Source organism: Mobula birostris, chromosome 23 (genome assembly GCF_030028105.1).
Source record: "Mobula birostris isolate sMobBir1 chromosome 23, sMobBir1.hap1, whole genome shotgun sequence".
Classification (NCBI taxonomy): Eukaryota; Metazoa; Chordata; class Chondrichthyes; order Myliobatiformes; family Myliobatidae; genus Mobula; species Mobula birostris.
The window spans coordinates 43,048,241-43,065,430 of NC_092392.1; positions in this window are offsets into that span (position 1 = coordinate 43,048,241).

A 17,190-nucleotide genomic window follows, 5' to 3' on the forward strand; every position below is an offset into this window, starting at 1 on the left:
TATTGATTGTTATTGACCAATTGATTCTTAGTTTGTCAATGATGTCATGCCCATTATTTGGAAAGCATGTTATCCGTGGGTGCAGGAATTTATTCAGAATATTTAAGTGGAATTGTAAGCAGAAATTTATTATGAGGACACGTGCTGAGGTGTGAATCAAAATTTGTTCAGAGACTGATAAAAAATTTCCTTCCCTGACTGAATTTGAGAAGTTGGTTGTGGTTCGCTGAGGAATGAATGTCCCAAGTCTTTGTCAATAAGGTATTTAATAGTTTCCTGCTAATGTGGTAAATACAGAAATCTAGGTGTTGTTTATCACCCACAGCATGTTTCTTGGAGGATGAGGGTATTTTATTGGAAAATCATTGTGAATGTAATTTGAGTTTTGTGTCCAATCAATTGTGCCATGATCAATGTGGCTTTTCAAAGTATAGTGTGCGCAGAGCTCCAGAGGGCACCTGGTCAGCTTACATGCCATTTTGATATTTGCACTGTGTGAGTCTGTAATTTTAATTCAGAAGATATGAAAGTGATTCTTCCACATTTCATGTGCTACTCACATCTTAGAATCTACAAATGAGAATCAGAAGGAGAATGTAATGTTTGGTGTTGTAAAACGTTATATTACTAACCTGATGTGGTACTAACTGTGGGCCCTGTTGTAGTTGTTGTTCCTGTTTTTTCTAATGAAAGAAAAAAACATTATTGTAAAGTATGGTAGGCAAAATTTTAGTGTTGCTGCTGACTGTGTCAAAGGTACAGAGAACAATAGCAACTGAAGAACTTCATATTTGCTCAATTGATTTTCAGATTTTACAGCAACTTGGTCTGATAATTATGAGCGAAAATCTGAGAGACTGAAATCTGTATTGTCGGCAGTAATGGTATCAAAGGATATTGTAAACTAGGTGTTAGGTTTAGGAGAAATGTCAAGACATTATCTTAAAATGAATTTATATTGACCTGAAGAACATTCCTTACCTGTCGTGGAAGTGGTCGTCGACACAGTTGTTCCAGTTGCAGATGATGTTGGTCCTAGGGAAAAAGTACATTGTGATTCAAGTGGATCAGGATGCTTAAATTATGAATCAGAAAAAAGAATCAGACCGATTGAATTTTTCAATTAATATTTAGGAAGCAACAGCTAGATTATTATAAGTGACTAATCGATTCTTGCTTGGTCAATGTTCTAACACACATCACTTAGTAAGCATGTCATCATGAGTATATGAAGATGTTTGGAAAATTTGCTTGGAATTCGAAATAGATATTATTTTGATGAACTGGGGAGAAGTTGTGAAGGGAAATTGGTAAGCGCAGGATAAAGATTCTCTTTCAGTGACTGAGGCTGTCAATTTGGATGTGCATTCCACGAGGAAAGAATGCTCCAACTCTTCGTCGATGAAGTATTCATTAGGTATCAGGCGACATGCTATATTCAGAAATCTCGCTTTTATTAAAGATCGTCAGCATATTTTGAAGACGGAGAGACCAGTGCACTGAAAAGTCATTCTTCCAGTCATTCAATTATCGTGTCTACCAGATACTGCCATGCTCATTGCTGTTTTTGAGATTACTGATGGCAGTTCAATTCCACAAGGCCTGCTGAATTCATCAACCATTCCGGTATTTTTGCAGAAAGTGCTTGTAATTGTAGTCAGAAGCAATATCAGCAATTTCTCCCGAAGTTAGATTGAATGCAATATTGTGATATGGAGCAGAGAAGTTGTGAGGTAGAAAGGAATGGTTTGCGAATGATATTACTCACCTGATGTGGTACTGACTGTGGGTCCTGTTGATGTTGATGTTGTTGGTGTGGTTCCTAATGAAACATAAGGATATAATATTCAATCACAGGAAACAAGTGTTGGTTGTTGCAGTGGAATGTATTGAGGACTTTGACATGTCAGTAGTTTAGTTTACAGTCAGTATCCAACATTTTTCAGAGGGCTTCTTATCCAAATTTTTGAGGCAAAATAAGGTAGAATTTATTGCATTTATTTGGAGCTATAGTAGTAAAATTGAAGCATCACAACTGAGGGGACATCTTGTGCAGGTATCCACACATTCTCTAAAGAGTTTGTGATGTTTACTGAAATGACTTTCTTTACCTGTGGTGGAACTTGTTGTGGACACTGTTGTACCAGTTGGTGTTGGTGTTGACCCTGGAGAAGAAATACAATAGCGTTTCAAGTCAAGCAGGAATCTTAAGTTAAAAGTGCAAGGAGTCACTTTTAACTTGACTTAAGAAAGAATAATTTGACTGACTTAAAGATTTGAAGATCTATTGAGGAAGATATAGGCAGTTTATATTGATTGTTATTGACCAATTGATTCTTAGTTTGTCAATGATGTCATGCCCATTATTTGGAAAGCATGTTATCCGTGGGTGCAGGAATTTATTCAGAATATTTAAGTGGAATTGTAAGCAGAAATTTATTATGAGGACGCGTGCTGAGGTGTGAATCAAAATTTGTTCAGAGACTGATAAAAAATTTCCTTCCCTGACTGAATTTGAGAAGTTGGTTGTGGTTCACTGAGGAATGAATGTCCCAAGTCTTTGTCAATAAGGTATTTAATAGTTTCCTGCTAATGTGGTAAATACAGAAATCTAGGTGTTGTTTATCACCCACAGCATGTTTCTTGGAGGATGAGGGTATTTTATTTGAAAATCATTGTGAATGTAATTTGATTTTTGTATCCAATCAACTGTGCCATGATCAATGTGGCTTTTCAACGTATAGTGTGCGCAGAGCTCCAGAGGGCACCTGGTCAGCTTACATGCCATTTTGATATTTGCACTGTGAGAGTTTGTAATTTTAATTCAGAAGATACGCAAGTGATTCTTCCACATTTCATGTGCTATTCACATCTTAGAATCTACAAATGAGAAGCAGAAGGGGAATGTAATGTTTGGTGTTGTAAACTGTTATATTACTAACCTGATGTGGTACTAACTGTGGGCCCTGTTGTAGTTGTCGTTCCTGTTGTTTGTAATGAAAGAAAAGAACATTATTGTAAAGTATGGTAGGTAAAATTTTAGTGTTGCTGCTGACTGTATCAAAGGTATAGATAACAATAGCAACTGAAGAACTTCATATTTGCTCAATTGATTTTTAGATTTCACAGCAACTTGGTCTGATAATTATGAGCGAAAATCTGAGAGACTGAAATATCTATTGACTGCAGTAATCGTATAAAAGGATATTGTAAACTTGGTGTTAGGTTTCGGGGAAATGTCAAGTCATTATCTTAAAATTAGTGTATATTGACCTGAAGTATGTTCCTTACCTGTCGTGGAAGTGGTCGTCGAGACAGTTGTTCCAGTTGTAGATGATGTTGGTCCTAGGGAACAAGTACATTGTGATTCAAGTGGATCAGGAAGCTTAAATTATGAATCAGAAAAAAGAATCAGACCGATTGAATTTTTCAATTAATATTTAGGAAACAACAGCTAGATTATTGTAAGTGACTAATCGATTCCTGCTTGGTCAATGTTCTAACACACATCACTTAGTAAGCATGCCATCATGAGTATATGAAGATGTTTGGAAAATTTGCTTGGAATTCGAAATAGATATTAATTTGATGAACTGGGGAGAAGGTGTGAAGGGAAATTGGTAAGCGCAGGATAAAGATTCTCTTTCAGTGACTGAGGCTGTCAATTTGGATGTGCATTCCACGAGGAAAGAATGCTCCAACTCTTCGTCGATGAAGTATTCATTAGGTATCAGGCGACATGCTATATTCAGAAATCTCGCTTTTATTAAAGATCGTCAGCATATTTTGAAGACGGAGAGACCAGTGCACTGAAAAGTCATTCTTCCAGTCATTCAATTATCATGTCTACCAGATACTGCCATGCTCATTGCTGTTTTTGAGATTACTGATGGCAGTTCAATTCCACAAGGCCTGCTGAATTCATCAACCATTCCGGTATTTTTGCAGAAAGTGGTTGTAATTGTAGTCAGAAGCAATATCATCAATTTCTCCCGAAGTTAGATTGAATGCAATGTTGTGATATGGAGCAGATAAGTTGTGAGGTAGAAAGGAATGGTTTGCGAATGATATTACTCACCTGATGTGGTACTGACTGTGGGTCCTGTTGATGTTGATGTTGTTGGTGTGGTTCCTAATGAAAAATAAGGATATAATATTCAATCACAGCAAACAAGTGTTGGTTGTTGCAGTGGAATGTATTGAGGACTTTGACATGTCAGTACTTTAGTTTACAGTCAGTATCCAACATTTTTCAGAGGGCTTCTTATCCAAATTTTTGAGGCAAAATAAGGTAGAATTTATTGCATTTATTTGGAGCTATAGTAGTAAAATTGAAGCATCACAACTGAGGGGACATCTTGTGCAGGTATCCACACATTCTCTAAAGAGTTTGTGATGTTTACTGAAATGACTTTCTTTACCTGTGGTGGAACTTGTCGTGGACACTGTTGTACCAGTTGGTGTTGGTGTTGACCCTGGAGAAGAAATACAATAGCGTTTCAAGTCAAGCAGGAATCTTAAGTTAAAAGTGCAAGGAGTCACTTTTAACTTGAGTTAAGAAAGAATAATTTGACTGACTTAAAGATTTGAAGATCTATTGAGGAATATATAGGCAGTTTATATTGATTGTTATTGACCAATTGATTCTTAGTTTGTCAATGATGTCATGCCCATTATTTGGAAAGCATGTTATCCGTGGGTGCAGGAATTTATTCAGAATATTTAAGTGGAATTGTAAGCAGAAATTTATTATGAGGACACGTGCTGAGGTGTGAATCAAAATTTGTTCAGAGACTGATAAAAAATTTCCTTCCCTGACTGAATTTGAGAAGTTGGTTGTGGTTCGCTGAGGAATGAATGTCCCAAGTCTTTGTCAATAAGGTATTTAATAGTTTCCTGCTAATGTGGTAAATACAGAAATCTAGGTGTTGTTTATCACCCACAGCATGTTTCTTGGAGGATGAGGGTATTTTATTGGAAAATCATTGTGAATGTAATTTGAGTTTTGTGTCCAATCAATTGTGCCATGATCAATGTGGCTTTTCAAAGTATAGTGTGCGCAGAGCTCCAGAGGGCACCTGGTCAGCTTACATGCCATTTTGATATTTGCACTGTGTGAGTCTGTAATTTTAATTCAGAAGATATGAAAGTGATTCTTCCACATTTCATGTGCTACTCACATCTTAGAATCTACAAATGAGAATCAGAAGGAGAATGTAATGTTTGGTGTTGTAAAACGTTATATTACTAACCTGATGTGGTACTAACTGTGGGCCCTGTTGTAGTTGTTGTTCCTGTTTTTTCTAATGAAAGAAAAAAACATTATTGTAAAGTATGGTAGGCAAAATTTTAGTGTTGCTGCTGACTGTGTCAAAGGTACAGAGAACAATAGCAACTGAAGAACTTCATATTTGCTCAATTGATTTTCAGATTTTACAGCAACTTGGTCTGATAATTATGAGCGAAAATCTGAGAGACTGAAATCTGTATTGTCGGCAGTAATGGTATCAAAGGATATTGTAAACTAGGTGTTAGGTTTAGGAGAAATGTCAAGACATTATCTTAAAATGAATTTATATTGACCTGAAGAACATTCCTTACCTGTCGTGGAAGTGGTCGTCGACACAGTTGTTCCAGTTGCAGATGATGTTGGTCCTAGGGAAAAAGTACATTGTGATTCAAGTGGATCAGGAAGCTTAAATTATGAATCAGAAAAAAGAATCAGACCGATTGAATTTTTCAATTAATATTTAGGAAGCAACAGCTAGATTATTATAAGTGACTAATCGATTCTTGCTTGGTCAATGTTCTAACACACATCACTTAGTAAGCATGTCATCATGAGTATATGAAGATGTTTGGAAAATTTGCTTGGAATTCGAAATAGATATTATTTTGATGAACTGGGGAGAAGTTGTGAAGGGAAATTGGTAAGCGCAGGATAAAGATTCTCTTTCAGTGACTGAGGCTGTCAATTTGGATGTGCATTCCACGAGGAAAGAATGCTCCAACTCTTCGTCGATGAAGTATTCATTAGGTATCAGGCGACATGCTATATTCAGAAATCTCGCTTTTATTAAAGATCGTCAGCATATTTTGAAGACGGAGAGACCAGTGCACTGAAAAGTCATTCTTCCAGTCATTCAATTATCGTGTCTACCAGATACTGCCATGCTCATTGCTGTTTTTGAGATTACTGATGGCAGTTCAATTCCACAAGGCCTGCTGAATTCATCAACCATTCCGGTATTTTTGCAGAAAGTGCTTGTAATTGTAGTCAGAAGCAATATCAGCAATTTCTCCCGAAGTTAGATTGAATGCAATATTGTGATATGGAGCAGAGAAGTTGTGAGGTAGAAAGGAATGGTTTGCGAATGATATTACTCACCTGATGTGGTACTGACTGTGGGTCCTGTTGATGTTGATGTTGTTGGTGTGGTTCCTAATGAAACATAAGGATATAATATTCAATCACAGGAAACAAGTGTTGGTTGTTGCAGTGGAATGTATTGAGGACTTTGACATGTCAGTAGTTTAGTTTACAGTCAGTATCCAACATTTTTCAGAGGGCTTCTTATCCAAATTTTTGAGGCAAAATAAGGTAGAATTTATTGCATTTATTTGGAGCTATAGTAGTAAAATTGAAGCATCACAACTGAGGGGACATCTTGTGCAGGTATCCACACATTCTCTAAAGAGTTTGTGATGTTTACTGAAATGACTTTCTTTACCTGTGGTGGAACTTGTTGTGGACACTGTTGTACCAGTTGGTGTTGGTGTTGACCCTGGAGAAGAAATACAATAGCGTTTCAAGTCAAGCAGGAATCTTAAGTTAAAAGTGCAAGGAGTCACTTTTAACTTGACTTAAGAAAGAATAATTTGACTGACTTAAAGATTTGAAGATCTATTGAGGAAGATATAGGCAGTTTATATTGATTGTTATTGACCAATTGATTCTTAGTTTGTCAATGATGTCATGCCCATTATTTGGAAAGCATGTTATCCGTGGGTGCAGGAATTTATTCAGAATATTTAAGTGGAATTGTAAGCAGAAATTTATTATGAGGACGCGTGCTGAGGTGTGAATCAAAATTTGTTCAGAGACTGATAAAAAATTTCCTTCCCTGACTGAATTTGAGAAGTTGGTTGTGGTTCACTGAGGAATGAATGTCCCAAGTCTTTGTCAATAAGGTATTTAATAGTTTCCTGCTAATGTGGTAAATACAGAAATCTAGGTGTTGTTTATCACCCACAGCATGTTTCTTGGAGGATGAGGGTATTTTATTTGAAAATCATTGTGAATGTAATTTGATTTTTGTATCCAATCAACTGTGCCATGATCAATGTGGCTTTTCAACGTATAGTGTGCGCAGAGCTCCAGAGGGCACCTGGTCAGCTTACATGCCATTTTGATATTTGCACTGTGAGAGTTTGTAATTTTAATTCAGAAGATACGCAAGTGATTCTTCCACATTTCATGTGCTATTCACATCTTAGAATCTACAAATGAGAAGCAGAAGGGGAATGTAATGTTTGGTGTTGTAAACTGTTATATTACTAACCTGATGTGGTACTAACTGTGGGCCCTGTTGTAGTTGTCGTTCCTGTTGTTTGTAATGAAAGAAAAGAACATTATTGTAAAGTATGGTAGGTAAAATTTTAGTGTTGCTGCTGACTGTATCAAAGGTATAGATAACAATAGCAACTGAAGAACTTCATATTTGCTCAATTGATTTTCAGATTTCACAGCAACTTGGTCTGATAATTATGAGCGAAAATCTGAGAGACTGAAATATCTATTGACTGCAGTAATCGTATAAAAGGATATTGTAAACTTGGTGTTAGGTTTCGGGGAAATGTCAAGTCATTATCTTAAAATTAGTGTATATTGACCTGAAGTATGTTCCTTACCTGTCGTGGAAGTGGTCGTCGAGACAGTTGTTCCAGTTGTAGATGATGTTGGTCCTAGGGAACAAGTACATTGTGATTCAAGTGGATCAGGAAGCTTAAATTATGAATCAGAAAAAAGAATCAGACCGATTGAATTTTTCAATTAATATTTAGGAAACAACAGCTAGATTATTGTAAGTGACTAATCGATTCCTGCTTGGTCAATGTTCTAACACACATCACTTAGTAAGCATGCCATCATGAGTATATGAAGATGTTTGGAAAATTTGCTTGGAATTCGAAATAGATATTAATTTGATGAACTGGGGAGAAGGTGTGAAGGGAAATTGGTAAGCGCAGGATAAAGATTCTCTTTCAGTGACTGAGGCTGTCAATTTGGATGTGCATTCCACGAGGAAAGAATGCTCCAACTCTTCGTCGATGAAGTATTCATTAGGTATCAGGCGACATGCTATATTCAGAAATCTCGCTTTTATTAAAGATCGTCAGCATATTTTGAAGACGGAGAGACCAGTGCACTGAAAAGTCATTCTTCCAGTCATTCAATTATCATGTCTACCAGATACTGCCATGCTCATTGCTGTTTTTGAGATTACTGATGGCAGTTCAATTCCACAAGGCCTGCTGAATTCATCAACCATTCCGGTATTTTTGCAGAAAGTGGTTGTAATTGTAGTCAGAAGCAATATCATCAATTTCTCCCGAAGTTAGATTGAATGCAATGTTGTGATATGGAGCAGATAAGTTGTGAGGTAGAAAGGAATGGTTTGCGAATGATATTACTCACCTGATGTGGTACTGACTGTGGGTCCTGTTGATGTTGATGTTGTTGGTGTGGTTCCTAATGAAAAATAAGGATATAATATTCAATCACAGCAAACAAGTGTTGGTTGTTGCAGTGGAATGTATTGAGGACTTTGACATGTCAGTACTTTAGTTTACAGTCAGTATCCAACATTTTTCAGAGGGCTTCTTATCCAAATTTTTGAGGCAAAATAAGGTAGAATTTATTGCATTTATTTGGAGCTATAGTAGTAAAATTGAAGCATCACAACTGAGGGGACATCTTGTGCAGGTATCCACACATTCTCTAAAGAGTTTGTGATGTTTACTGAAATGACTTTCTTTACCTGTGGTGGAACTTGTTGTGGACACTGTTGTACCAGTTGGTGTTGGTGTTGACCCTGGAGAAGAAATACAATAGCGTTTCAAGTCAAGCAGGAATCTTAAGTTAAAAGTGCAAGGAGTCACTTTTAACTTGACTTAAGAAAGAATAATTTGACTGACTTAAAGATTTGAAGATCTATTGAGGAAGATATAGGCAGTTTATATTGATTGTTATTGACCAATTGATTCTTAGTTTGTCAATGATGTCATGCCCATTATTTGGAAAGCATGTTATCCGTGGGTGCAGGAATTTATTCAGAATATTTAAGTGGAATTGTAAGCAGAAATTTATTATGAGGACGCGTGCTGAGGTGTGAATCAAAATTTGTTCAGAGACTGATAAAAAATTTCCTTCCCTGACTGAATTTGAGAAGTTGGTTGTGGTTCACTGAGGAATGAATGTCCCAAGTCTTTGTCAATAAGGTATTTAATAGTTTCCTGCTAATGTGGTAAATACAGAAATCTAGGTGTTGTTTATCACCCACAGCATGTTTCTTGGAGGATGAGGGTATTTTATTTGAAAATCATTGTGAATGTAATTTGATTTTTGTATCCAATCAACTGTGCCATGATCAATGTGGCTTTTCAACGTATAGTGTGCGCAGAGCTCCAGAGGGCACCTGGTCAGCTTACATGCCATTTTGATATTTGCACTGTGAGAGTTTGTAATTTTAATTCAGAAGATACGCAAGTGATTCTTCCACATTTCATGTGCTATTCACATCTTAGAATCTACAAATGAGAAGCAGAAGGGGAATGTAATGTTTGGTGTTGTAAACTGTTATATTACTAACCTGATGTGGTACTAACTGTGGGCCCTGTTGTAGTTGTCGTTCCTGTTGTTTGTAATGAAAGAAAAGAACATTATTGTAAAGTATGGTAGGTAAAATTTTAGTGTTGCTGCTGACTGTATCAAAGGTATAGATAACAATAGCAACTGAAGAACTTCATATTTGCTCAATTGATTTTCAGATTTCACAGCAACTTGGTCTGATAATTATGAGCGAAAATCTGAGAGACTGAAATATCTATTGACTGCAGTAATCGTATAAAAGGATATTGTAAACTTGGTGTTAGGTTTCGGGGAAATGTCAAGTCATTATCTTAAAATTAGTGTATATTGACCTGAAGTATGTTCCTTACCTGTCGTGGAAGTGGTCGTCGAGACAGTTGTTCCAGTTGTAGATGATGTTGGTCCTAGGGAACAAGTACATTGTGATTCAAGTGGATCAGGAAGCTTAAATTATGAATCAGAAAAAAGAATCAGACCGATTGAATTTTTCAATTAATATTTAGGAAACAACAGCTAGATTATTGTAAGTGACTAATCGATTCCTGCTTGGTCAATGTTCTAACACACATCACTTAGTAAGCATGCCATCATGAGTATATGAAGATGTTTGGAAAATTTGCTTGGAATTCGAAATAGATATTAATTTGATGAACTGGGGAGAAGGTGTGAAGGGAAATTGGTAAGCGCAGGATAAAGATTCTCTTTCAGTGACTGAGGCTGTCAATTTGGATGTGCATTCCACGAGGAAAGAATGCTCCAACTCTTCGTCGATGAAGTATTCATTAGGTATCAGGCGACATGCTATATTCAGAAATCTCGCTTTTATTAAAGATCGTCAGCATATTTTGAAGACGGAGAGACCAGTGCACTGAAAAGTCATTCTTCCAGTCATTCAATTATCATGTCTACCAGATACTGCCATGCTCATTGCTGTTTTTGAGATTACTGATGGCAGTTCAATTCCACAAGGCCTGCTGAATTCATCAACCATTCCGGTATTTTTGCAGAAAGTGGTTGTAATTGTAGTCAGAAGCAATATCATCAATTTCTCCCGAAGTTAGATTGAATGCAATGTTGTGATATGGAGCAGATAAGTTGTGAGGTAGAAAGGAATGGTTTGCGAATGATATTACTCACCTGATGTGGTACTGACTGTGGGTCCTGTTGATGTTGATGTTGTTGGTGTGGTTCCTAATGAAAAATAAGGATATAATATTCAATCACAGCAAACAAGTGTTGGTTGTTGCAGTGGAATGTATTGAGGACTTTGACATGTCAGTACTTTAGTTTACAGTCAGTATCCAACATTTTTCAGAGGGCTTCTTATCCAAATTTTTGAGGCAAAATAAGGTAGAATTTATTGCATTTATTTGGAGCTATAGTAGTAAAATTGAAGCATCACAACTGAGGGGACATCTTGTGCAGGTATCCACACATTCTCTAAAGAGTTTGTGATGTTTACTGAAATGACTTTCTTTACCTGTGGTGGAACTTGTTGTGGACACTGTTGTACCAGTTGGTGTTGGTGTTGACCCTGGAGAAGAAATACAATTGCGTTTCAAGTCAAGCAGGAATCGTAAGTTAAAAGTGCAAGGAGTCACTTTTAACTTGAGTTAAGAAAGAATAATTTGACTGACTTAAAGATTTGAAGATCTATTGAGGAAGATATAGGCAGTTTATATTGATTGTTATTGACCAATTGATTCTTAGTTTGTCAATGATGTCATGCCCATTATTTGGAAAGCATGTTATCCGTGGGTGCAGGAATTTATTCAGAATATTTAAGTGGAATTGTAAGCAGAAATTTATTATGAGGTCGCGTGCTGAGGTGTGAATCAAAATTTGTTCAGAGACTGATAAAAAATTTCCTTCCCTGACTGAATTTGAGAAGTTGGTTGTGGTTCGCTGAGGAATGAATGTCCCAAGTCTTTGTCAATAAGGTATTTAATAGTTTCCTGCTAATGTGGTAAATACAGAAATCTAGGTGTTGTTTATCACCCACAGCATGTTTCTTGGAGGATGAGGGTATTTTATTGGAAAATCATTGTGAATGTAATTTGAGTTTTGTGTCCAATCAATTGTGCCATGATCAATGTGGCTTTTCAAAGTATAGTGTGCGCAGAGCTCCAGAGGGCACCTGGTCAGCTTACATGCCATTTTGATATTTGCACTGTGTGAGTCTGTAATTTTAATTCAGAAGATATGAAAGTGATTCTTCCACATTTCATGTGCTACTCACATCTTAGAATCTACAAATGAGAATCAGAAGGAGAATGTAATGTTTGGTGTTGTAAAACGTTATGTTACTAACCTGATGTGGTACTAACTGTGGGCCCTGTTGTAGTTGTTGTTCCTGTTTTTTCTAATGAAAGAAAAAAACATTATTGTAAAGTATGGTAGGCAAAATTTTAGTGTTGCTGCTGACTGTGTCAAAGGTACAGAGAACAATAGCAACTGAAGAACTTCATATTTGCTCAATTGATTTTCAGATTTTACAGCAACTTGGTCTGATAATTATGAGCGAAAATCTGAGAGACTGAAATCTGTATTGTCGGCAGTAATGGTATCAAAGGATATTGTAAACTAGGTGTTAGGTTTAGGAGAAATGTCAAGACATTATCTTAAAATGAATTTATATTGACCTGAAGAACATTCCTTACCTGTCGTGGAAGTGGTCGTCGACACAGTTGTTCCAGTTGCAGATGATGTTGGTCCTAGGGAAAAAGTACATTGTGATTCAAGTGGATCAGGAAGCTTAAATTATGAATCAGAAAAAAGAATCAGACCGATTGAATTTTTCAATTAATATTTAGGAAGCAACAGCTAGATTATTATAAGTGACTAATCGATTCTTGCTTGGTCAATGTTCTAACACACATCACTTAGTAAGCATGTCATCATGAGTATATGAAGATGTTTGGAAAATTTGCTTGGAATTCGAAATAGATATTATTTTGATGAACTGGGGAGAAGTTGTGAAGGGAAATTGGTAAGCGCAGGATAAAGATTCTCTTTCAGTGACTGAGGCTGTCAATTTGGATGTGCATTCCACGAGGAAAGAATGCTCCAACTCTTCGTCGATGAAGTATTCATTAGGTATCAGGCGACATGCTATATTCAGAAATCTCGCTTTTATTAAAGATCGTCAGCATATTTTGAAGACGGAGAGACCAGTGCACTGAAAAGTCATTCTTCCAGTCATTCAATTATCGTGTCTACCAGATACTGCCATGCTCATTGCTGTTTTTGAGATTACTGATGGCAGTTCAATTCCACAAGGCCTGCTGAATTCATCAACCATTCCGGTATTTTTGCAGAAAGTGCTTGTAATTGTAGTCAGAAGCAATATCAGCAATTTCTCCCGAAGTTAGATTGAATGCAATATTGTGATATGGAGCAGAGAAGTTGTGAGGTAGAAAGGAATGGTTTGCGAATGATATTACTCACCTGATGTGGTACTGACTGTGGGTCCTGTTGATGTTGATGTTGTTGGTGTGGTTCCGAATGAAACATAAGGATATAATATTCAATCACAGGAAACAAGTGTTGGTTGTTGCAGTGGAATGTATTGAGGACTTTGACATGTCAGTAGTTTAGTTTACAGTCAGTATCCAACATTTTTCAGAGGGCTTCTTATCCAAATTTTTGAGGCAAAATAAGGTAGAATTTATTGCATTTATTTGGAGCTATAGTAGTAAAATTGAAGCATCACAACTGAGGGGACATCTTGTGCAGGTATCCACACATTCTCTAAAGAGTTTGTGATGTTTACTGAAATGACTTTCTTTACCTGTGGTGGAACTTGTTGTGGACACTGTTGTACCAGTTGGTGTTGGTGTTGACCCTGGAGAAGAAATACAATAGCGTTTCAAGTCAAGCAGGAATCTTAAGTTAAAAGTGCAAGGAGTCACTTTTAACTTGACTTAAGAAAGAATAATTTGACTGACTTAAAGATTTGAAGATCTATTGAGGAAGATATAGCCAGTTTATATTGATTGTTATTGACCAATTGATTCTTAGTTTGTCAATGATGTCATGCCCATTATTTGGAAAGCATGTTATCCGTGGGTGCAGGAATTTATTCAGAATATTTAAGTGGAATTGTAAGCAGAAATTTATTATGAGGACGCGTGCTGAGGTGTGAATCAAAATTTGTTCAGAGACTGATAAAAAATTTCCTTCCCTGACTGAATTTGAGAAGTTGGTTGTGGTTCACTGAGGAATGAATGTCCCAAGTCTTTGTCAATAAGGTATTTAATAGTTTCCTGCTAATGTGGTAAATACAGAAATCTAGGTGTTGTTTATCACCCACAGCATGTTTCTTGGAGGATGAGGGTATTTTATTTGAAAATCATTGTGAATGTAATTTGATTTTTGTATCCAATCAACTGTGCCATGATCAATGTGGCTTTTCAACGTATAGTGTGCGCAGAGCTCCAGAGGGCACCTGGTCAGCTTACATGCCATTTTGATATTTGCACTGTGAGAGTTTGTAATTTTAATTCAGAAGATACGCAAGTGATTCTTCCACATTTCATGTGCCATTCACATCTTAGAATCTACAAATGAGAAGCAGAAGGGGAATGTAATGTTTGGTGTTGTAAACTGTTATATTACTAACCTGATGTGGTACTAACTGTGGGCCCTGTTGTAGTTGTCGTTCCTGTTGTTTGTAATGAAAGAAAAGAACATTATTGTAAAGTATGGTAGGTAAAATTTTAGTGTTGCTGCTGACTGTATCAAAGGTATAGATAACAATAGCAACTGAAGAACTTCATATTTGCTCAATTGATTTTTAGATTTCACAGCAACTTGGTCTGATAATTATGAGCGAAAATCTGAGAGACTGAAATATCTATTGACTGCAGTAATCGTATAAAAGGATATTGTAAACTTGGTGTTAGGTTTCGGGGAAATGTCAAGTCATTATCTTAAAATTAGTGTATATTGACCTGAAGTATGTTCCTTACCTGTCGTGGAAGTGGTCGTCGAGACAGTTGTTCCAGTTGTAGATGATGTTGGTCCTAGGGAACAAGTACATTGTGATTCAAGTGGATCAGGAAGCTTAAATTATGAATCAGAAAAAAGAATCAGACCGATTGAATTTTTCAATTAATATTTAGGAAACAACAGCTAGATTATTGTAAGTGACTAATCGATTCCTGCTTGGTCAATGTTCTAACACACATCACTTAGTAAGCATGCCATCATGAGTATATGAAGATGTTTGGAAAATTTGCTTGGAATTCGAAATAGATATTAATTTGATGAACTGGGGAGAAGGTGTGAAGGGAAATTGGTAAGCGCAGGATAAAGATTCTCTTTCAGTGACTGAGGCTGTCAATTTGGATGTGCATTCCACGAGGAAAGAATGCTCCAACTCTTCGTCGATGAAGTATTCATTAGGTATCAGGCGACATGCTATATTCAGAAATCTCGCTTTTATTAAAGATCGTCAGCATATTTTGAAGACGGAGAGACCAGTGCACTGAAAAGTCATTCTTCCAGTCATTCAATTATCATGTCTACCAGATACTGCCATGCTCATTGCTGTTTTTGAGATTACTGATGGCAGTTCAATTCCACAAGGCCTGCTGAATTCATCAACCATTCCGGTATTTTTGCAGAAAGTGGTTGTAATTGTAGTCAGAAGCAATATCATCAATTTCTCCCGAAGTTAGATTGAATGCAATGTTGTGATATGGAGCAGATAAGTTGTGAGGTAGAAAGGAATGGTTTGCGAATGATATTACTCACCTGATGTGGTACTGACTGTGGGTCCTGTTGATGTTGATGTTGTTGGTGTGGTTCCTAATGAAAAATAAGGATATAATATTCAATCACAGCAAACAAGTGTTGGTTGTTGCAGTGGAATGTATTGAGGACTTTGACATGTCAGTACTTTAGTTTACAGTCAGTATCCAACATTTTTCAGAGGGCTTCTTATCCAAATTTTTGAGGCAAAATAAGGTAGAATTTATTGCATTTATTTGGAGCTATAGTAGTAAAATTGAAGCATCACAACTGAGGGGACATCTTGTGCAGGTATCCACACATTCTCTAAAGAGTTTGTGATGTTTACTGAAATGACTTTCTTTACCTGTGGTGGAACTTGTTGTGGACACTGTTGTACCAGTTGGTGTTGGTGTTGACCCTGGAGAAGAAATACAATAGCGTTTCAAGTCAAGCAGGAATCTTAAGTTAAAAGTGCAAGGAGTCACTTTTAACTTGAGTTAAGAAAGAATAATTTGACTGACTTAAAGATTTGAAGATCTATTGAGGAAGATATAGGCAGTTTATATTGATTGTTATTGACCAATTGATTCTTAGTTTGTCAATGATGTCATGCCCATTATTTGGAAAGCATGTTATCCGTGGGTGCAGGAATTTATTCAGAATATTTAAGTGGAATTGTAAGCAGAAATTTATTATGAGGACACGTGCTGAGGTGTGAATCAAAATTTGTTCAGAGACTGATAAAAAATTTCCTTCCCTGACTGAATTTGAGAAGTTGGTTGTGGTTCGCTGAGGAATGAATGTCCCAAGTCTTTGTCAATAAGGTATTTAATAGTTTCCTGCTAATGTGGTAAATACAGAAATCTAGGTGTTGTTTATCACCCACAGCATGTTTCTTGGAGGATGAGGGTATTTTATTGGAAAATCATTGTGAATGTAATTTGAGTTTTGTGTCCAATCAATTGTGCCATGATCAATGTGGCTTTTCAAAGTATAGTGTGCGCAGAGCTCCAGAGGGCACCTGGTCAGCTTACATGCCATTTTGATATTTGCACTGTGTGAGTCTGTAATTTTAATTCAGAAGATATGAAAGTGATTCTTCCACATTTCATGTGCTACTCACATCTTAGAATCTACAAATGAGAATCAGAAGGAGAATGTAATGTTTGGTGTTGTAAAACGTTATATTACTAACCTGATGTGGTACTGACTGTGGGCCCTGTTGTAGTTGTTGTTCCTGTTTTTTCTAATGAAAGAAAAAAACATTATTGTAAAGTATGGTAGGCAAAATTTTAGTGTTGCTGCTGACTGTGTCAAAGGTACAGAGAACAATAGCAACTGAAGAACTTCATATTTGCTCAATTGATTTTCAGATTTTACAGCAACTTGGTCTGATAATTATGAGCGAAAATCTGAGAGACTGAAATCTGTATTGTCGTCAGTAATGGTATCAAAGGATATTGTAAACTAGGTGTTAGGTTTAGGAGAAATGTCAAGACATTATCTTAAAATGAATTTATATTGACCTGAAGAACATTCCTTACCTGTCGTGGAAGTGGTCGTCGACACAGTTGTTCCAGTTG